The sequence below is a fragment of the Lethenteron reissneri genome, chromosome 24 (assembly GCF_015708825.2).
Source record: "Lethenteron reissneri isolate LAM-NWPU_2019-01 chromosome 24, ASM1570882v1, whole genome shotgun sequence".
NCBI lineage: Eukaryota > Metazoa > Chordata > Hyperoartia > Petromyzontiformes > Petromyzontidae > Lethenteron > Lethenteron reissneri.
The window spans coordinates 3,491,723-3,515,813 of NC_083802.1; the positions used below are offsets into that span (position 1 = coordinate 3,491,723).

Sequence of the window (24,091 nt, forward strand, 5' to 3'; positions counted from 1 at the left end):
TTACAAATATGCAGACTAAATATATTATTTTAAATACATTAAAAAAAACGTTGTATATATGAAAAAACCCACGGTAATTTGACGAATGTATATAAATTCAAATCCAGGATGGAAATGTCTGAATATGTTGAGTGCAATGACTCCTGGTGTGCACCCCCACAAAAAGCCAAAGAATGGCACGCTCCACTCTAGAGGAATCGGCGCTCAGGGCGAGGCCACTTGCGTTGACAGTGACATTCGACCAGGAGGGACGGAGGTGAGACAGAGGCATTCCGCCCCATTCGCACCCATCCACCCGCATTCAACAAACAGCAGCAACCTCTCACATCTGTACCGTGTGGCAGGGTCAACAGACGCCACCATCGGTCCATTCGATTCAGGTAAGGATGTTGTTGTCATTTTGTTACGTATGATTGCCAAAGTGTGTGTTTTTTTGTCTGATAATGACGATGATCATGAATGCCGTGGCGATTTCACGAAAAATTGATCTCATACTACTGATACAATATCATTGAATGAGCCCGCTGTTATTAAATGGGCTGCATTCCAATTAATTGAGCACGAAGCCATTTAGTAGCGCGTGTGCTGATTTTATTGAATTAAGCATACCGATCTATGTACCTCGTATCATCGAGATGCTAACGAGATGTGCAATTAGAATACTGTACCGTGTTTGGTTTGGGAGAAAAAAAAATGTGCCTTAATTTACAAGGGCTATGAATAGGCAACACAATGACTAACACTGCATGGGTCTGTATCTTTAATGACACACTGTGGTCAATAATTGCAGGATACTGTACAACGTATAATATCACTGCATTGTGTTGTCTATGTGTTACCGACACGTGCCATTTAGCTGTGATGTAACCAGAGTCTTGTATTTGGTGGGACTGGTGTAGTTTTAAGGAATGGATAAAAACAACAACCCTCCCCATTATAACGGCAAACACGCTCCAGTGCAAATTCAGATTATTGGTGGTGGGGGAAGGTGGCAGCAGTGAGAATTGGCAGAAACCTTTTTGCAGTGGAGGTGGTTTGCCTGCTTTGCTACCTCTGGGCCATTCTGCCATCCCCACTGATGACGATGCAAAGGCTTATTTACGCAAGACAGATGGGCAGTCTTATTTTCACGTATTATTCCAATAGACAGATGGGTTTATCCACATCTGTCAGCTAAGACTTGAGCATGAAAATCATGGCGATAGGGCTATGGACTATTACAGAAAAATGAAAATGCGCATTTGGCTTGACCTATTTAAGGATTTTTTGGGAATTTCAATTGAAATATCACGTTGCCTATGTCTCTGTGGGAAAGACTCACACGAAATGACGTTACAAATTTGCATATGCAAAATCACATGACAACCTTACACGTTGTTAAATATGTACAGCCCTCTGTCAATCCACTGCTGGATGAAGGCCTCCCCCATGCCGTGTTGGTTATGGGTTTTGTTTGGTGGTAGTTCATCTCGCTGGTCAGTGTGGTTTGGTGAGGTGAGAGCCCAGGACCGGTTCAGATATCACCCGCCGCTAATGTCAGCCAAGGGCAGGAATTGAATTGAGGTCGCCGGGGTTCATCGCACAGTGTGTGCGAACCCCTGCACCACCGCTTGATGCAACAAAAATGTTAATTAAAAACAGCACTCTACTGTATATAATGTCTACAGTTAGGGATTTAGAGAGTATATATTTTTTTACGAATTGTATGTTAGCATCATATATTAGGGGGAGTGCAATTGAAAGAGAGGATGAAAACAATCTGACGTGTGATATATATATTTTAAATAATTATTTGTTTTTTCCCCCAAAGCCACCTCCCTCGGCCCGCTCCTCTATTGCAATGGCATGCCAGCTGTAATTATTTCGGTGTTTTACTGAGGACGTTGCTGAAATGGCACGAAGCATTCCGCTCAACAACCTTGTGGCATCTCGCTGGCAGTAAGCTCACAAACGGTGACCTCGCTTATTCATCGCACACTGCTCCAGCTGGTCTTACACCACTGCGCATTTAACCATTTCGTTTGACATTTCGTTTGCCGCTACATAATTGCACTCAATTCTGAAGTCACTTTTACAACCGTCGTCTGATCTTGTTCAACCAAACCACGAATACGATTTCACTCGTCTACGAATGGAAAATGTAGTTTCTTAGCTGCATCTCAAAAATGTAGAAACGCTCTTTTTGTATTGCCTGTCATGTGCAAATAATTACACCTGAAGTTGCCATCACAGCGCGTCTTCTTAAGTGGTTACTATTAATTCTAGATTTGAAGCTTTCGTGACTGCAAGGATTCATACTCTTTGGTTTTTTCAGTTAAGTCACAAGACAGTGTTGACTGTGCCTTGTAATATGGTACCTGTAGTGGAAATCTGCAGGATTTAATCGAGGGTTGGGCAAAATATCTGATTGGGTGGTGCTGTGGTAGAGAGTGTGGCTTGAAATCCGAAGACTGTGAATACAAATCTTGTTTTGGGGTTGACTCAGCCTTTCTCACCAGTGGTTGTCCTATGGAGAGATTTATCCTCACCATAGGAACGTGGAATTTCCACCACTGGTTAAGGGATGTAAACAAGATGAGCAGCAACCTATGGTCAATTGAACGTGATGCCACTTTGACTGTTTGACTCTTTTTTTGGTCACAAGATAAAACAATATTAAATAACACTTAATATTGATATGACACATGATTAAATATCGTTTATTTTTCCGTTTCTTCAATATGGCACTGTCTGTACGCACAAGACTCTTCAAGGCCTGCGGAATTATACAGCGTTAGTGGCTCCTATATCAGACAGGTATTTGGTGAGAGGTGGGAAAAATGGGTTTCCTTCACTATCATGGTGAAGTATAGCCCAACAACTGCCATAAATGACATACCTGAACCGTTGCTCCTTGTTCTCCAGCCGCTCTGGTAAAGAGAAAACCGTTCAGGAAATGGAGAAATGAGATCAGTATATGTGCAGGAGTGAGATGTATTGTAGCATCTCTGGACTGTGCGTTGTGGTTATGACATGGGGGGTAGATAGCTAGACAATGGCTCATGACTATGACATTTGTGAGTAACTGCACTTAAAATAGTTCCATACAGACAGAAGCTCTTCCAAATAAACCTCGCATGAAATATTAGTTTCCAATTATTTCCTCATGTATATTCTTCCAAAACTGCGAGGCCTAATTGGTGCTATCACAGCCCATTCGATAGTTCAGAAATTTAATTGCAAAGACAGTAAAAAAAAAAATCTTAAATCAAATGACCATCGGATGGTTGTTATCGATGTTAAATAATTATCATAACATATGGCACTTTGTCAGTCCTCAGATACTCAGCTAGGTGAAGGCTCCCTCCAAGTGAATCATGGTGGTTGTTTGACCATACTTCACCAAGCTGGTTAATGCAGTTTGATGATGTGTCGGGATCCAACACGGGTTTCGCTATTACTCACAAGTGATGTAGACCATCGATGGCTGGGATTTCAACTCGAGCCACCTGCCTTATGTATCACATTGTGCAAACCACTGCTCCACTCTCCCACTCCACTGAAATTCCACATTCCTATGGGAAGCACCGTTGATATTTCACAAAAGGAGTACTAGAAGAATGTAGGGCTGAGTGAACCTTCCAGCATTCCATTTGTGAGTTAAACTCTCTCACAGAGCTTCTGGTCTGAAAATAAATGCAATATACCATTACAACCAGCTTCGTGGGGTGATTTGCCAGAATTCTTAAGAAGTCTTCCTGCTTTCCAGTCATAAATACCAGCAACACGTCGTACTCGAATTGTAAATGTTGTGGGTTTACCCTCCAACACATTGGTGTGCTGAGGTAGTAAATAATTGGCACGTTTCGTTTACGTGACAACCCTCATTAATTGACTGTGTCGGATGGTTGTGGGTTAACGACACATTTATATTTATGTAATATGACCCAATATTGTTGATAATTATTATGACATTATTGACATGTTTGCACCATCTTTATGTCTCATACAAAACGTGTATTTTGCAAATCTGGCCTTAACTGTAAAGTACAGTACAGTACTACTGTACTACTGTACCGTAATTCCGGTCATTGGTGTAGATGGATAATACGGTGATGAGTGCCTGGAGTCAAATAGCGCGCACTCAGTCACCCGAGATAAATATTCAATACGTGCAAAAATCCCAAAACCTACAACTATGGTCAATTAAAAAGTGCACCTGTCTTTTCTTCTTCTAAAAATATGAATCGCAATGGCCTCTTGATGCTTAAATCATAAAATATATATATCCATAGTGTTTTTTAATGTACTTCCAAACAACTCTGATTTAAAGGTAACAGTAGTAGTATTTTCATTATCTCACTTGAGTTGTCTTGCCAAATGCAATGGCTTGATGCTATGGCTTGCACTGGCCATTTTCATATACATTTTTCACAAGGCATAGAGCTCACAGATACTTATGGACATGTAAATCCCGTACTCATATTGGAGACGGTAACCCAATAGTAGAGAATATGTTAATTGCTACAATCTTCTTTCGCTTTCAATAGAGCATTTACTGAAATTGGGCCTGAGATCTACTGGGTGAGTAATTCCTGGATCGACATAAGGGTACTGTAATATAAAAATTTTAAAAGGATGTAGAACACAAATAGATTGCTTATTTTGTATACGTTTTAGTTTTGGGTAGGAAAATAGCCCAATGTGCAAATTTTGCAAAGACAAATTAACAGTTGAAACGTTGTATTCTACAAACGTATCAGCTGCATAATTACTAGCCAGCATTCTTTTAATCTCAGCAAAATTGTGAAAAACAATGGTGCTAAGGCCCATGTAAGCCCATTTCAATCAGCCGTCAATTCCCAGGTGACCTCATTCCAACCGATCACAGGATAATTTATCTCCACGTGACTTCAATCTGGCCAATCATACGCCAGATTATTCATGAAAATTCTATAGATTCCCTTTAAAATATAAATAGGGGACAAAACGAACGCAAAGCAAGGTTTTAGTGTTTTCACAGCTGCAGCGTTAGCGCTGTACATTCGAGGCACGCGTATCGTTAAAGGCCAAACATCAGACGTTGACTTGTCATGGAAATTTGCAAGCTTCGGGGCACCGTCGAATCGTTTGACATTCACCAAGGATCCAAGGTGCAGCGCACACAACACACAGTGGCGCATTAGGATCCCGCTGCAGAATCTTGGCCACGCTCTCACCCCGCTGCTAGCGCGGCTGAAATGAAAGCATGAGTGGCACGATTTTTTAAAATTTGGAAACAAACCCCTACCCCCCCTACAACTTATTTCTCCTTTTGACATTTAGAAAAAAAATGTTTGAAACGTCTTGATAGTTTTCTACAGGAAAATTAAATTGAAGTGAAATTCCTTTCGGATTGTTAAATCTGTATTGGACATACAGTACAGTATTGTATTTCTGCGAATGTATTGTATTCCAGAAATAGCTTTCGATAATAATTTATTTATGAGTGAATAATTTCTCAATACTCTACACATGGTTTATAATGTAATAAGGGATGCTGTTAAATTGACATTTGTCTCATCCTGAAAGCACTAGCATGACCTTGTTTGTTAGAGGTCATTGGTATAAATCACTTCCTGGCCATTGCAACGAAAATTATAAATGAGAACAAGCTGTCATGGTGTCGAGAGGTTCCTTGGGAACTCAGACATACGAAATCTCATCATATGGAGCCGTTTAATAAGGTTTGTGTAATAATGCACTAAAATGTTCAAATTGGATTACCATGTTTATCTTAACGTCATACTACAATCATTCATTACCCTACACATTTGTATCTCATTAATAGTGTCATTCAATTCCAATGACAGTAATACAATGACAATAATATCAGTAAAAGATCAGTACAGTACTGTAACATTTTTGTCGTATTGTCGTAAAAGGTCTGATGATGGTACTAAAAATAAATACACAGTTATATTTGACCTTATCTAAAAAGCAAATTAAACATGTTTCATTAAATATGTTGTACTATTTTGTTTCATGCCCCTTATGCCTTTGCAATTTTCTGCTCACAGCTCAACAGCGTATCGCGAAGAAATGCACTGCACAGTATGGTGCTGAATGTGAGATGCTTATATAAGTGTGGAGACATTTGATGTGAGGCCTTTTAAATAACTTTACTGCAGTATTGAGATGCAGTGCAATTTTCTCTGAGCCCTTTCTGTAAGTTTTGGAAGGACATTTCTCGGTCTCGTGACATGGCGGCAATAACACGATTCATATGAAAATGGGGATTTGAGAAAATAAGTAGAGACGAGGGGTAAATGGCGCCCAGACGCGAATATGATAATGGATTGAAATCAGGAACAATCATAAGACCAGCTCCTTTGCACATGATTTGACTGCAATGAGGATAATGCCTACAAAACATAAATATATGGAAGCATTTATATAAAAAAAATATTCAGATAAAATCTTGAATAATTTGTGTACAAACTAGAAATGTTTCAATTGTTTACAATAATTTTAGAAAATAGGCGAAGTATGGCCAAACAAATGCCCATAACCTATTCAGCATGGGGTTACCATCATTCAGTACTGCATTGACAAAGGGCTTACATTATTTATTATTATTAGATAATGATACAAAATATATTACCGCCAGTTTTATTTTAGAGTATCAGTAATTGAATTCAACATGTTCGCATACTGTGGATGTTTTTTTTGGAAACAAGTAACTTTAAATGCACTAGAATTCATAAAGTTCGTTGACGTTTACCTGAAGGACGATTTTATCAACTCATTGAGATTGTTTGTATCACCTTGCTGATCATTTATGTGTTTAGGCAGAGGTTGCTTAACATGATTCAAACCTAAACAAGTCAAGTTCACAATGTAACAGGCACAAGTGCATTGGTAATGTACTTCTTTCAGAAGTATCTTGCTTGGTTCAATCACCATTCATGGCCCAATACAAAACGTTTTTGTTTTCCTGTATAGTATCCTTGCATTGGTATTACCATGATGTCACCATAATCTTACTCAATTGTATCATGACATTCATTATAGTGATAATTTTTGACAACCAACATTTCATAAATATTACGTAAAAATTTCAAAACTAAAATTGTCTTCTTACAGCAAGGCCGTAATTATAATATTCAAATATGCTCAAAATGTCCCCCCCAATATATTGCTATAAAATAGATTTCTGTTGATATGATTGTGGTTATGGTTGTACTTTATTAATCCCTAATCTCTGCCATTACATACAATGAAACAAGAAAAGGTAAAAAAGAAAAAAAAACAGAGCAATGTAATACAATACACTAATAGACATTATTGTAAACATTTTTATTAAAAGTCCATCCTATGTGTTAGTGAATTTTTAAATATTTTAGGCAGGAAATTCTTTTAAAATTGAGATTTTTTTCTGAGGGGGGACCCCCACACCCCCTAGAAGATTTGGTCCCCCCCAATGTTGACTCCATGGCTACGGCCTTGTCTTCCAGGCATCTCTCAGCCTTACACATTCAACTTTCTGACCCCCTACACCTGCTAGACATTTGTAAAAAAAAGAGCCTTTTACCTCATCGAATTCCTCCAGTATAAATCAATATTCTGACATTACATTGGGTGCACAAATTATGCCTGTTTCACTGCTGCACATGTTAATTTGCAAACACCTTATTTTTTGAAGATACAATGGACATTGGATAATCACGTATAATGATGGTACACGCTTTCTTGCAAAAGGTTATTGAACTTTGTCTTGGTGCTTCAGTGCTGCTGCTGTAACAATGCTCAGTGGAACCTCTATTGTCTCCTCCAGGTTTATTCTTTCAATGCTGTTTTGGCAGACTTGCTGGATTTGGCCATCTGTGAGATTACTCCCCAGACACTTGTGCTTGGTGGCCTTCTGTCTGTAATTAGTATTTTTTTGTTGCTGGGGTACTTGTACAATGCTGCTCTCCCCAGGCACTCTCAATAGGTAACTTTTCATAGTTTGTCCTGTCCATATTGGGCATTCTCACTGAGTTGCTGATTACTGTGAATGAAATATTGATGATGTGCTCTCATTGTGGATGGCGGCTAATAAAACATAGATGAGATTGTGTTCCGCCTTGCGAAATAAAGAGGCCTTTAGTCCATCAGCCTATGGGTATTGTGGACCATAGTTTTTAAACACCATTGCTTCCTTGCAAAAACATGACCCGCTTAAAACAAATGTCCCCTTGGAAAACACTGCTTGAGAATGTTGAATGTTGGCTAGTGGTTAAATGTTTTATTTTTAGATTGGCAAAACCAATCCTCGTCTGTATATTTATGATGTTATATTGGTAGATGAGGTTTTTATTTGTAGTAAGAATTGCCCTTTGGGTAACTCAAGATGTATTTTATTTTATGATGCTTTAATCCTCATTCCTGTTTGATGTACGTTAGAGACAAACGCCAAATGGTCTCTGAATCTGCCCAACCAGCTACAGGAATTGCTTATTGCCTTTAGCCCATTGTCATCCTAGGTAGTTTTCTCTTTCCCACTTACTAATGTTTCTGTACTGCCACCTCTTGGGCACCTGGCGGGCAGGTTCTCAATAGCTGGCTTAGCATTTGCTGTTATTTACAGAATCTTTTCGGGTTGGATGTCTGTACTTGTTAAAACTATTTTTTCTAGATTGTTAACTCATTTCTTGAGTTTAACATCCATAATAGAGGTTATTGGGTTAGATCGCGTAAATATATAAATGTGTCGGTAAAATCCGCCACCACCCGACACAGCCAACTAGTAAGGGTTGTCACGTAAACAGAACATGCCAATTCGTCACTAGTACAGCACACCGGTGTGTTAGAGAGCCAAGCCACAACATTTACAATCTGAGTACGACGTTTCGCCAGTAATTACAACTAGCTTCATCAGGCGACAGCCAGATTTAGTTTGCTGTGTCGGATGGTGGCGGGTTTTAACGACATATATTTACGCAATCTAACCCAAAAACCTCTATTATGGATCATTTCTGGAGATCTGATTTTTGTGTTTAGTTTGTTGTCCTTCCACCGCACCTCCAATTAGCACGGTTGGCTACGTACGGTGTGAAAGAAGTTCAACATACATATATTGGTTGCTAAACGATGCCTAAATTGGCAATATGCTTGTTCTTGTTGACAAATGCTATACTTCCCATGTGATAATAATGGAGATGCCACCACAATCCATGTCTTAAGTTCTGTATTGCTTTTTGTTACCTGCTAGGCTATGTATGTAAGAATTGTGTTATTTTGCCTGGGAAAAGTGGTCCCTCTCACCTTGGAATTAGATTTCAGACTCAGACGACATGTAATCCCATATTTGTTTGAAAGCTCACTATCTCAGTGCCATGTTTTGTTCATAAGAATATGCAATCCAAATTAAAGGTACAATCTGTAAATGCATTTCTAAGCCATGCATCATTGCCTGCCTGCCATGAGTTGTAATAATACTTTATAGAGATTGCTGGGTGAAAAGGCGTCTCCGCACCATGTTGGTCAAAATAATTGTATGACCATACTTCATAGTGCTGGTAAGTGTAGGTTGATGAAATGGCCCAGAATCTTTCAGAAATCACTTGCCAATGTTGTCAGCAGTGGCCACAGATGGAGCTGAAAGACTACAGAAGTTGTAAGCTCCATTCATGAGGAAAAATAATTTTCATGGATGCCAAAAATCGTACTCTCCAGTAAGGTAACTGAGGTAGTATTTCTTAAAGTGCATTACATTGCGTGTTATTAAATTCATATTCTATTTCTGTAGTACATTGCATTACGTGTATTTCATTACATAGATTGAGCAGTGTATGAGTGGACATTGGGGAAATCCTATTGTGTTGACAAGGTTTAAATATCTGCATTCGCGGCTCTGTACAGCCACACATCGAGGCTTCACTGCGTCCTCGACACTAATCCACAGCCATTGCGAGAATCCCAAGAGATGTCCATGCACCTGCAGTCCATGCACCTCCTTTCGTGATGTGCCAAGCCCCATCACCGCGGCTCTACCATGGTAATAGGGTTGGCACGCAGTATTACATAATATTTGTATCAGCGTATGAAAAGTGACTTGAAATGTGTAATTGCTGGCATAAGCCAGGATTTAATAATTGAAATGGCAATTTTATTTTTAAAAAATACATGGATTCTAATTGGAATGATATTGCTTCGACGATGACGGGCTGCATCTTAGTTTGTCATGCTGGGGCTGATCCATCCCTATGCTTGACATAAAAAAAACACTGATTATTCTTAACAGAGTATTGTTATCAAATTTTGGGGTCTTCAAACTCATGGCTTTTGTGACATTGTGCCGGTCTGCTGGCTTAGCCACAATGGCATTTAGCTTGTAAGCGTGCCAGCATACGTGTGATAAAGGAGAGTGTCATTCTGCACCTACGATTAGTACGGTTGGCTACGTACAGTGCAAAAGAAGTTCAACATACATTGTGATTGGAACTTCACCATCATTTGCAGTGCAAAGTAACACTGTACAGCAGTGGCAGTGCTACTTTTCACAAGCAGATGTGTTAAATAAGGTGTAGGGATGTTGGCTATCAACAACAAGGCAACTCCTATGACTAATTGGGAATGGGACGCAAGCGTAGGATTGATCACCCTATCGCTGGCCGCCTTTGGGGAGGGTGTATAGTATGAAAGGCCGAAACACCCTAGGAACCAAAGGTACACTACTGACGATGCGCTCCCCAAATTTCACCAGGCTCACTGTTCATGAACTATTGGAAGTGCTTGCACAAAGGATAGTAACATCTCATCCTGTGTTCTTGGAATCTAGCATTTCACCCCCTGGCGATTGGATGAATTGTCCCAATTCTGGGCTGGCATTCGATTCAAGAATAGATTGTGTTATTTTTACCATCATATATGTATTGTTTCTCATATTTTATGTCTCATTTGTATAGTTTTTGGTTAACTGGATTAGGCTAAATGTAACAACGCTGTTAATATTGCAGGTCTCATTAAAACCAAAATCCAGGCTTCCATAACTCTGAATGGTGCCGTGAAGTCTGTCAATGTGCGTGGGTGAGACGTTTGAAGTCTTGGTAGCATTATCCAGCAAAACAGGTTCATAATCAGAAGTCTTAAGATGACTGCAAATAGCCTACAGGGTAATGGTTTGCCTCAACCGCGGTGACTTGATGTGGCCATTATTATAGCATAAAAACAAAGCTCCATGTTTTTGTTATTCTTGTGCCTCCTGTCTTTCTCTATGGAGCTGAGATGTGGTTACTCAGAGAGATCCTCCATGAGATGCAATGAGTCGGCCTCGCTCTGAGTGTTCACACCTGTGCGCGCAAGTGTGTGTGGAAGTGAGTGTGTGTGGAAGTGAGTGTGTGTGTGGAAGTGTGTGTGTGGAAGTGAGTGTGTGTGGACGTGAGTGTGTGTGGAAGTGTGTGCGTGGAAGTGAGTGTGTGGAAGTGAGTGTGTGTGGAAGTGAGTGTGCGTGGAAGTGAGTGTGTGTGGAAGTGTATGCGTGGAAGTGAGTGTGCGTGGAAGTGAGTGTGCGTGGAAGTGAGTGTGTGGAAGTGAGTGTGCGTGGAAGTGAGTGTGTGGAAGTGAGGGTGCGTGGAAGTGAGTGTGCGTGGAAGTGTGTGCGTGGAAGTGAGTGTGTGGAAGTGAGTGTGTGTGTGGAAGTGAGTGTGCGTGGAAGTGAGTGCGTGGAAGTGAGTGCGTGGAAGTGAGTGCGTGGAAGTGAGTGTGCGTGGAAGTGAGTGTGCGTGGAAGTGTGTGCGTGGAAGTGAGTGTGCGTGGAAGTGAGTGTGCGTGGAAGTGAGTGTGCGTGGAAGTGAGTGTGCGTGGAAGTGAGTGTGCGTGGAAGTGAGTGTGTGTGGAAGTGTGTGCGTGGAAGTGAGTGTGCGTGGAAGTGAGTGTGCGTGGAAGTGAGTGTGCGTGGAAGTGAGTGTGCGTGGAAGTGAGTGTGTGTGGAAGTGTGTGCGTGGAAGTGAGTGTGCGTGGAGCGTGGAAGTGAGTGTGCGTGGAAGTGAGTGTGCGTGGAAGTGAGTGTGCGTGGAAGTGAGTGTGCGTGGAAGTGAGTGTGCGTGGAAGTGAGTGTGCGTGGAAGTGTGTGCGTGGAAGTGAGTGTGCGTGGAAGTGAGTGTGCGTGGAAGTGAGTGTGCGTGGAAGTGTGTGCATGGAAGTGAGTGTGTGTGGAAGTGAGTGTGTGTGGAAGTGAGTGTGTGTGGAAGTGAGTGTGTGTGGAAGTGAGGGTGTGTGGAAGTGAGTGCGTGTGGAAGTGAGTGTGTGGAAGTGAGTGTGTGGAAGTGAGTGTGTGTGGAAGTGTGTGGAAGTGAGTGTGTGTGGAAGTGAGTGTGCGTGGAAGTGAGTGTGTGGAAGTGAGTGTGTGTGGAAGTGAGTGTGTGGAAGTGAGTGTGTGTGGAAGTGAATGTGTGTGGAAGTGAGTGTGTGTGGAAGTGAATGTGTGTGGAAGTGAGTGTGTGTGAAAGTGAGTGTGTGGAAGTGAGTGTGTGTGGAAGTGAGTGTGTGGATGTGAGTGTGTGTGGAAGTGAGTGTGTGGGGAGCGATTCGTTGCGCTGTGCTACGAACCCGGCATGCCGAGTTCCATTCCCGCTTACGGCTATAAACAGTGAACCGGTCATGGGCTTCCTCCCCTAGGTCGACTCAGCCTAAAATGAGTACCTGGTGCGGTGTGTAGTAAACATCGCCACTGGGGAGACAAAGGCGGCCGGGCGTGGTGTTAGCCACCCACCCCCCTCGTGTGCCACATTGCCGGTAGCCTTCACAGGTGCTCGCCAACAGCACTTGCCCCAACAGTCAGTTACAGGCTGTACGGGGATATTTGTCTTTGCGTGCCCAGTGTGTGTCAGTGTGTCTCTGTGTGTTATTTTGGTGACTCATTTCGCCCCTTCCGACAAGCAAGCCAGCAATCAGGACTCAGGGTAAGGGAAAATAAAGCAGATTTTTTGGTTGTTCTGTTCATGTTACTTAATTTTATGTTTCATTTACTAAACTGTGTTTATTATTGCAATGGTATTTGGGCCCAGGAATGCAATGCCAGGGATGCAGTCTATTTGTTCGCACAATATCACATCTTCCCACAATACATTGGGTCAACAACATTTTGGAATTTTACTTTGAATAAAAATGAGTATGAATACTTTTCATAATGTTTATTATAGAAGTGTTTATCTAGTACAGTACTCAGCTATGATTAGGTCACTATTCATATGCCTCTAACTCATATTAACTGTATCGCTATGGCCACTGTTTATCTGGTGTAAAGAACGGTTATTGCCTTAATTGTTGCCGAATATATATTTTTGTTTGAATGTGGTGTTTTTAACGAATGTGTTGAGTATTTATGTTGTTAATTATGCTTGCGTACAACAGCCAATGCAGTACAGTATCCCTAAATAATGTGTTATTTTTAATACCAGGTATCTTTTTGCAGAATATCAGGGTAGCAATAGGATTAATAACACAGGTTACCGCAGGAAACTAAGATGAGGTTTGTAACTGCATGTTTTCACCTCCGATTAGCATGGTTGGTTACGTACTGTGTAGTGACACAGCGCTGACTGCTGTACAGCAGCTGCAACTGCAGGTGGACACTTAGCACATACGCCGTTGAGCATACACGCGGGTGTGCCGGCAGGGCGGAGGAACTGGGGCAAGGGTCACGGTAGACCTCGTTGGGAGGCCCCTGGAACCCTCTGGTGGGTTCGAAAAGGGAGGCGTGGCTAGGGCGGAGCCAAACCACGCCGAGGGGAATATAAGCAGCGGAGAGCGAGAGCTTCGGGCTGCCGGTTCTGGGAGTGGACTTGTCTCGTCGTCGTCGTCGCCACCTTCGTCGCTCCCGCCTTCGCCCGATCATTGCGCCGCCAGACAGTAATTGGCTGTCTCGGTCGACGCCGTCGGTGCAACGTGGACAGGGTTGTGTCTGGGCCGGGTCGTATGACAGCGTGGTCGTGAGAGAGGGGGCAGGAGTTGGTGGCGTCAACGTAATAATGAGGACGGTGCCTCCTGCGATGACCTCATCTCCAACTGAGTGTGTGCGCCGCACGCCACCCACACACACATGCCTCGACCGGGGAGAGAGAGGGAGAAGAGACCTATGACACTACACATACACTAGGAATAGTTTTTACCCTTTCTGGCAATAAAACAGGTGTTAAGGTGTTCAAACACCAAATAGATACCTTTTTCAAGGCATCAAGTCTGCATTAACCACACGTACTTGTGGCACAACATGCAAACAAACATGCTTTTATAATATATGCATTGTCTTTAAAAATGATTGGCCTACACCAGAGACAGCCATCTTTATGGCCTTGTCTGACCAGTGTTAGACCAGAGAATGCCAAGAGCCTAACAATACAAGGACAATGCATGTATCAGAGAATATATGGCTCGGATTGAGCAGTTATATGTATAGATGTGGACGTGTGGCTCAATTGCTATTCGTTGACCTTGTCCACCAGGTTTACTGTGCTAGAGAACCTCATCGGTGGTGGAGGAGGCCAAGGGGTCGCCCACAGCAGGCCTCTTAGCTGTATCAGATTGACAATTATTGTTGAGACATGGAGGGATAGGATGGGCTTGCGAGGTGAGACCCTAAGGGCAGTGGTCCCCAAGCTTCCTGGACCTGGGACTTAACGTCAACCTTCAAATAATGATCGCGGACCACAATGCAGTAAAACGTGACCACTTCCCATGCACGTCCTCGCGGACCAAGGTTCGCAAGCCACAGCTGGGGAATCGCTGCCCTAGGGAATGGTGCTGGATGGTGGATGCTGCTACGCACTACCCAGGCATATAGGTTCTCACGCTTGACCTGGCCAATTTGAACAAGTAGTTTGAACAAACTCTCACACAAAGTACGGCGAGTATCATCGGCCATTGTTAATATTAATCAAATTGATGCACGGTTACACTCATCGTGTCAAATTACTTAAACATTTAGCATGCGCATGCTGCACGAAGGTGTTTTGTTTTTTAATTAACAAGTCTATTTATAACCATAACCTGACAGCTAACCACCAATTTATGTGTACACGTGTTGATAATTAATTCGATGAACATTCATGACTCATATTCTTTGGGTCTTTCGGTAAAGTCACGTAGATAGGTTCAAAGAAAATAACAAAAACTACGACGTTTCGATCGCAATACAAGCGGTCGTCATCAGGCAAAGGAGTTAGCCTCTGAAAGCAAAATGTTACTGGTAGGAACCACCTGGTTCCACCAGCCCACAGGGGATTATTGTGTCCGTCCGTCGTGCATCCAAAAATGGGAGGGGTGGAGTGGGGAGGGTGGGGCTGGGTGGGGGGTGGGAGGGGTGGGGCTGGGGGGGAGGGGTTGGTCACCCCGTGGTGCCCTTATAAAACTCAATTTTTAACCTACTCACGCCGGCTTGTGCTCGCCCTCACAGTCGGCCATATTTGCTGAATACACCACGCCGCCGTTGACACTGGCCATTGTCCGAGCAACCCAACCTTCCTACCAGCTCCCTCCGCAGGAATGTGTTTATAAAGGTTTGGGGATGGGCGTGGCCCAAGTGTATCGGCGGCAACCAGGGTCATGGGCGGTGCACCACTGCCAACGCAGCAACAAGGACAATGCCGCACTACTGACAATGCAGCAGCTATGTCAATGTCAGAGATTAGCATGTGAATGTAAGATCGCAGAGCTGCCGCCATGTTGGCGCGCGAGGTGGCTGTGTTAGTGTGAGAAATTTTTCAAACTGTTAATGTAAAATCAGAAAGCCGAAAATAACAACTACCATCGGAAGGTAGGATGTAAACATCACCGCCAGTTATGACTTAAACTGGTTAATAACGTCCTTCCAATGATTGCTCAGTTTGTACTCATCTTCTCAGTTGAAATTGTGCCTGTGTCTATAAATATGGATGGCTTCATGAACGAATCTTTGTTGATAGCCAGTGGGTTTGCAAAGTACCTTCGTCTTGGAGAAATACATTTCGTGTGTGCCCACAGCATTAAAACAATGATCAGCCACGGCCGAGGTGTTGGTCCTACCGTGTTTCCGATCTGCCTTATGTTCACGAACAAGGTCCGAGACATGTCGCTTAGTTTCCCCAATGTAACTACTGCCGCAGATACAGCTTAGTTTGTAGATGCCGGGATATTGCATGTCAGGGATCACATTATTCACAGATGGGATCAGATCACGATTTTTATGTGCTGTGTTAAATCGATCCTGGATCTTGTGTTTGCTCATGATTTTGGAAATCTTTTTGGTGACTCCTGCTTTGTATGGCAAGGTGATGGTTTTGATTGGCCAAAAGCTGCTGCGAGGATGACCGCAGTTCACGTGATGTGTTATGCACCTTAATATATATAATATGTATGTTGATAGCTCAACAAAGTTGCTTATGTGGAAATGTATAGCTAGCAAATACTCTTAGTGCATGTTTCTAAATGTAGAGGGGAAAACCAAAGGACCCGGAGAAAATCCACGCGACCAAGGGGAGAACATGCGAACTCAATATTATACAGGCATCAAGGTCCGGATCGAACCCACGGCTTCCTCTATACGAGGCGAGGTAGTTAACATTTACCACCGCAGCGCCCCAATGTGTGCTAATTCAGATCTTCATCCTTGTGGGTTTGATGACATGGTCACACCTGGTAAGCATTCAGCAGTGGTCCTCCATATCGACTCAACACAATTTCCACCACTGGCTTCGGCCTGCAAACAGGATATAGTACTTCTTTCATAATTTGGGTGAATTCTGACTGAACGGCTGATTGAGAGTCCAGTTCGAGCTAAAACCTATCTACGTAACTTTACCAAAAATCCCCAAAGAATACTAAAGCCAAATAGTTACGTGTATTTTAGGCTGAAAGGGATAATTGAAAAATGGAGGAAAATGAAGAGTGATGAAAACATACAAACTATACAACAAAACAAAGAGGTGATCGATGGCTTCAGTGGCTCATAATGGCTGCATTAGGGCACCGAACCAGCTTTGATGAGGTCATGGGTTCGTATCTGGGTTTCGTTCACCTGTGAAAATTCAAGTTGATATATAGAATATATATTGCATTGAGGTTGGGTTCAGAACGGTCACCAAAGGCTTAACAATGCAACTTTCATCCCGTAAAGGGATGTTTTTCCTTAATTTGGCATAGTCAAGGTACAATGGCTTTGCGTGTAATTACTGTACTGGACATCAGACGGCTGGAAATTGCCAAACTGTTGTTGACAGAGTATGAGCGAACACCACCAATTGTTGGGTGAGAGAAACGTACAGAAGTGACACATGTTAACATTGCTTTGTGGTGTCATCGCTTGGGGCCATTGCCTAATATGGTGTGATATTCTGCAGTCTGAAAGCTATGTATTCACCTCATTATGCGATATAAACAACAGCTTTCAACAAGAATATCCACGCGTGTTTTCCCTCCCTGATTTATTAGAGCATAGCACTTTGCTTTTTTAACTGCTATATTATAATCCGTTTTCATACCAATCGTTGCACTTTACGAGGTATTTAACAGTGGAGGGGTTCATAATCAACGATTTTTGGGTTTAGATCGCGTTTATTTATAAATGTGTCGTAACCCTCCACCACCCGACACGGCCAATCAGTAAAAATGTGTCACGTTGACAAAGACAAATAGTTCACTGCTTTAGCCCACCGGTGTGTTGAAGCAACAACATTTACAATTTGAGTACGACGTTTCGCTGGTAATTGCAACCAGCATCATCAGTGGAGGGGTTGATAAGGGATAAAACTGGGTAGTGAATTAAATATAGACATGCCTATGTTGCAAAGGTTGGTTTTACATCGTTATTTGTCCGAAATTTTCGTCATTTCTGTAAAATATAACACTTTGCTTAGATGAGATATACGACTAAAATGGCATGCCAATCATTGTTTTGTGCTGCATCATTACATACGTACAATCTTGATTTGAAGCTTTCGTGACTGCAGGAATTTACACTCTCTGGTTCTTTCGGTAAAGTCACGTAGATAGAAGAAAAAATAATAAAAGAACACGATGTTTCGGTCGCAACACAAGCGTCCGTCCTCACCTGATGACGGACAAGCATCCGACCGAGACGTCGTGTTCTTTTTTTCTATCTACGTGACTTTACAGAAAGAACCAGAGTATTTATGCGTACAGCACAGTACGAAGACAATACCACTGTGCCTTGCACGCCCATTAAAAGGGATGTGCAATAATTGTAACTAAAACATTGATAAATACATTTTGGACACATGACTCGACTCTTGTTTTGGCCGAAAAGGACCCCTGTCACCCAGTTGTCACGAGACGTGGGGGAACAGTGGACTCCCAAGAACATTATCAAAGGCCTAACGGAGGAACAGCGCCCGGTTGATCTCTATTGCCCTGACGACAGTGGAGATTGCTTTCAACTGTGTCCAAACAATACAGGGTAAGCAGGTGTGGATATTTCATCCAAACTGCGAATGCTGTCAGGTGAAAACCATCAGGCATATCACTAGATTTGAAGCTTTCGTGACTGCAAGGATTCATATTCTTAGGTTTTTTCGGTAAAGTCACTTTATCGAAATTACCTAAGAATAGGCACATCACTGATGACTGCCCAGTACAGCATGCGTATTCTTGGGAAACAAGCGAACTCCACTCGGCTACCACCCGAGATACCAGTAGAATGGCTCACAAAATACAATTGTAGACCGTTGCTTCTTTCAAACGACAAAACAACAGAATGGCAAATATGCGCAACAAACCATGGGGAAATGTATTCTTTGGATTGCGCAGAAACAGAAAGAGGAACACGTGGATTAGAGATCATACTCAAGTTAAAAACATAATTTTGACTGCTAAGTACGTCGGCTTGGGGAGTACACACCGCTCGGTGGGATAATGACAGGCGGGCAAAAATAACTACCGAGTGGCATTTCGATTTAAAGTTTTCGTGACTGCAGGGATTCATCTTCTTGGTTCTTTCGGTAAAGTCACGTAGAAGGGAAGTAATAAAATAATAAAAATAAAACATAATAAAATAATTCTCACGACGTTTCGGCCACAACGCAAGCAGCCGTCCTCAGATGAAGAACAGGTCTGTCGATAAGACAGAGTTGTGGCCGAAACGTCGTGAGAATTATTTTATTATGTTTTATTTTTATAATTTTATTACTTCCCTTCTACGTGACTTTACCGAGTGGCAGCCAACGAAGGGAAAGCACTCACGAGGAGATCAACTGTGGAGATGAAACAATGCGATTGCAGGTTTTGGGTGGATTGTTACATCGCAGGGCAATGAGGGATGGCAATAGTTCAGTGAATTTATAATGGTGGCTGATGATGATGGTGATGGTGACGACAGCAAGGAACATGGAAACTCGAATGATTTCACCATTACAGGGAAATGACAATTGCATAATTGCCCAGCAATATTCTTGCCACAAATAGTGAAGAGACTGCGTCATGCACGTACAAATGAATGTATGACAGGTTGTTATGCACGTATTGTGAATGCTCTAAAGGGCTTAAGTTATCCTGCAATTTGCTCAAGATGCAGTGTGAGATTTTTTTTCTCATCCAAGTGCTCACGGGTGTATTTCATATTTTGTCTTGGCCTGCAACCTTATTTGCGAAGTGATTTTTAATCCTTGGATTGGATTCTAGCTAGCATTATACTGACAGGAACATTTATAAGCTTGACACACGGACCGCATATACTCAGATTTAACAAACAGATTTTTTTAATAATTTGCCAGCTGCGTTTTGAGTTAAAATACAAACTCTCACCTCAGGACAATACAAAAACGTTAATTTAATTCCAATGACCTGTCACCTGATACAAAATTAAATACTAAAATACCTCTTTATTAATGTACCCAAGGTGGTGTAAGATTAAATTAATATGCCCCGATAGCAAACCATAGACATATTGAATAACAATGAGTACTGATTTAGCCAGGAAGCCACACAGGAGGATATTGCATTGTATGTTTTATATTAAAACATGTTTTCAGCCAATTAATGAGTGTTTATGCATGTGGGAAGAAACCGGCACACCCAGGGGAAATTCACGCACGTGAGTGAGAAACACTCCATCCCATACAGTTCGGACAGATGGGATAGATGGTATTAGTTCACACTGGCTGTGCCACTTCTCCTGGCCAGCCAGAGTTTTGCAACAATTGCGTGGTCCACCAACCCTCATCTCCACAGTGCTGGATTCCAGGCGTGCACCACCACCACCACCACCCGTTAATGTTGATCAAATTAAATGGGCTTGGGTGGGACACATCGCTACAAGACTGGTGATGGAGGATAACCACCATGGAGTGCAGAGATCAGTTCAGGCGCTGGTGTGAGATGGATGGTGGATTAGTAGCACCACGAGGCATGGAGACAGCATGGTGGGTCCTTCATCCAGCGGTGGATAGACAATGGCTGCTGAATATTATGCTGATTCGAGCTTACAATTTCTACAGGAATCATTTCATATTTACGATTTCATTCCGGATGATTCCTTTAGGAAACATTGTTTTACGGGTGATTCTAACATTACCATTTCCATTCATTTTAAAGTAATTCTAATTGAAAATTTGCTATGGAATATTTCAGCAGTATAAATGGATCTGCTGCGATGTTATTGCGAATCTACCTCATATAAAGCTTCAGTTATAATTAAGCGTTGCTGATTCCAGCTGGCCAGAATGGGAAATGTGATCAATTCCAGACAGCATGGATCTCCATTGAGATGTATTGCTGATGCTTAGTGGGAAGACTTTACCCGATGCCACCCTGATTTTGACGTGGTGTTCAGGACAGAAGGGAGAACAATGTGGGGCTTGGACTGGCCTTGGGGAGTCTTTACCCACACCTATGTGCAGCTGGGATGCATGTAGCAAATACCTGTAAATCCAAGGCGAATATACACACAGCTGACCCTTATGTGTATACTATTTGCTGGTCAATGCATCTTGGCTTGCATGGGCATTGCCAAGTATTTGTATAAAGGCTGGCCTCCACGTCGCTACTCAAGCCCCACAGGCCCTCTTCTATTGCCTGAATGCCGCAACAGAATTGGGGATGAGTTGAGCCAATTTTACATTCTAGATATCAGCCATATGTCTCAATGGAAAGTCCAAAACACTCCAGCCCCAATACCAGCAGTCCTTGATAAACACCCATCTGGCATTGACTAGAATCGCCATTGAAACGAATTACATAGGCATCGGCCACATGCCCCAATGGCGATTCCACTACGCCGGCCAGGCACTGTGGCCCCTCCTTTCTGGCCTGAAACGCCATGCTGGGTTCTGCGCATCCTGAACCCCGTGATTTTATGATTTCTCTGATCCTACAGTAAGGAGTCAATCCATAAGGGCGCTGCGGTGGTCGAGATGTTAGCTACCTTGCCTGGTACACAGGAGGTCGTTGGTTCGATCCCGACCCAGACACCTGCATATCTGGAGTTTTTGCATGTCTCTCTCTGTGTGCGTGTGGATTTTTCTCCGGGTTCTCCGGTTTTTCCCTCCACATTTAAAATCAACATGCGTTTAGTATACAGTATTTGGTTACTGTACATTTCTACATAAGCCACTTTTTTGGGCGATCATTTGTGGCCAGGTCGCCTCTTAGAAAAGTACTATTTAGCTCAGTGGGCCTTACTTGGAGGTTGCCCAGCTCTCTCTGATCTTACATTTACATGCACATTTCTTCACTAGCCCGGCCCACTTCGCTTATGATCCTTGGGCTACACCCATCTCAAACCTTTATAACATCCTGCCTCAGCAGCTCTCTCACTATTTTTAAATCCTTTATATTAAGTTCACTTGCTTGCTTGCTTGCGCGCTTACGACCGTGCAAATCTTTCGGTCGTGTTTTAACCCACTTCCCGTGATCCAATCGACTCGTTGTGCGTGACAATGAATTTTCGTGATATTTTTTTTCCAAAATTTTACACTTTTTAGGAAAAAAATGATATTTAATTACCAATTGCTTAATGGTGGCAGGCAATCATCTGACCCATAGATGGCAGCCATCTCAAGCCAGAGGACGAGAGGACTCTAGCCGCCACGCATATAAAGGATTTATAGTGAAAAACTTTGTTTTTACGGGTAAATTTTTTTCACTTGATGACGATTGCTTGCGTTGCGATCGAAACGTCGTGATTATTTTTTTCTATCTATGTGGCTTTACCGAAAGACTTCAGCATTTTTCTTGTTGTGGTTGTTCCACCTGATGAAGATTTCTCGTGTTGCGATCGAAACGTCGTGATTTGTTTTATTTTATTTTATTTCTACTTGTGTGACTTTACCGAAAGAACCAAAGAGTATGCATGTCATTACAATTCGAGGTTAGGGTTCATGATAATTGCCCAGCTATAATAACAATCAGGAATTAAGTTGTTTCTTTACACTATAGTATCTTTGGTCATGTATTGTAAAAATAAAAGCAATATGTTAAGTACACCTGCTTGGAATGCAGGTTTAGTGGGTTCGATCCTGATGCCTCTATATTTGGAGTTTGCGTGTTCTCCCCAAAGTCACGTGGATTTTTTTCTGGGTCCTCTAGTTTGCATTTTGAGTGTTTGGCTGCTATAAATTTCCACACGATAAGCCACTTTGTTGAGCTATCATCTGTGGCCAGGTCGCTTCTGAAAAAGAGCTATGTAGCTCAGTGGGTCTTACCTGGTAAAATAAAAAATGGTTTAGTTTAGTATATTAAATGAGTTATTCTAATTTCATGGGGTCACTAATATTTTGAACCAATTGGACTTCTACGACGTCGTTTATACATTGGTAGCTTTCCGTGTACAATTTACAATGTTACAAAAAAGCATTTATACCTGAAATGTGAGCAAAATAAAATATCACAACCATGGAGAAATAATGCATAGCGTTCTTACAGATTAGCATCAGTATAATTATACGGCTTTTATGTAACCTCTATTTTGCTAACAAGTACGTCCTTGTGAAAATTAGCTTAGTAGTGAATATTTGTGCAATTTTTTTCATTAATCCATGTCAAGTGACAACCCATCTTTTTGGAGTGTATTTTTTAAATAAATCCTCGTGAGGCCTTTTTCGTGTTTTTAGCTGAGTGGGGTCATAAATAACGACCTGCTTGTTGAGTGCCTCAGCATTAAACAGCTAACTCATTATTTCTGTTATCTCAGTGGCACAAGCCATAAGATTTATGTGCATTTTAAAGTTACATTTTTTTTATGTTGAGTTGCACAAATAAAATACATGTTTCACTATGTTTCTTAAATGGATTGTTCAATAATGTTCTACTTTAATAGCACTTTGTAAAATTATGTTAAAACAGAGGGTTTAAAAAAAGAGTTGGATGGACTTCAAAATATACATTTTGCAAGTATGTTCATATTTACAAAAAGGCTCGTGTAAAGCTATGGGACCCTTCATCCAGTAGCAAGATATTGCATGATTAAAAGGATATACCCTTTCTAGTGTAAATACAGGTGTTTAAGATCTTCAAACAGCATTTGGACACCTATTACAAGGCATGAAGTCGGTATTGACCACACATACTTGTAAAAAATGCAAACAAATATGCTTTGATAATGTATGCACTGACCTTGAAACTGATAGGCCTGCACCAGAGAAGGCCTCTTTTATGGCTTTGTCTCACTGGTGCTTGAGACCAAAGGCTGCCACACAAATAAGTAAGCAGTACAAGGGCAATGCAAACACCAGAGCATTAATAGCTCAGTTTAAGCTGTTAAAGCTATGGGATCCTTTCACCAGTTTCAGGATATTGAATGATAAAAAAGGCTTTACTCTTTCTGGAATAAATACAGGTGTTTAGATGTTCAAACAACAATAGAGACACCGATTACAAGGCTTCATATCTGCATTCACCACACATATTTGTGGTAAAAGATGTAAAACAAATATACTTTGATAATGTATATACTGTCCTTGAGACTGATAGGCCTGCAACAGAGACAGGTGTAAATTATATTTTATATCATCTGACAAATGTGCTATTAAGAAGGACCGTTGCCCAAAACGTCACCGATCACATATTTTTTTCCTTTTCCGGTAAATTTTATTGACAAATGTGAGCTTTTTTAGTTAATTGTGCTTGCGCACCACTGCCAATGTAGCATCACCAAACGATG

The 24,091-nt window shown here is 41.9% G+C and overlaps 1 protein-coding gene across 1 annotated transcript in view; it reads left to right on the forward strand.

Moving 5' to 3' along the window:
- Window positions 1–236: 236 nt before the first annotated feature.
- The window catches only part of LOC133346428 (synaptic vesicle glycoprotein 2C-like), an 86,667-nt gene continuing 62,812 nt past the window's right edge, over window positions 237–24,091 (forward strand). The window contains exon 1 of the mRNA XM_061557992.1: window positions 237–380. The gene's annotated coding sequence lies outside the window, so the exon portion shown is untranslated. The remainder of the gene's footprint in view (window positions 381–24,091) is intronic.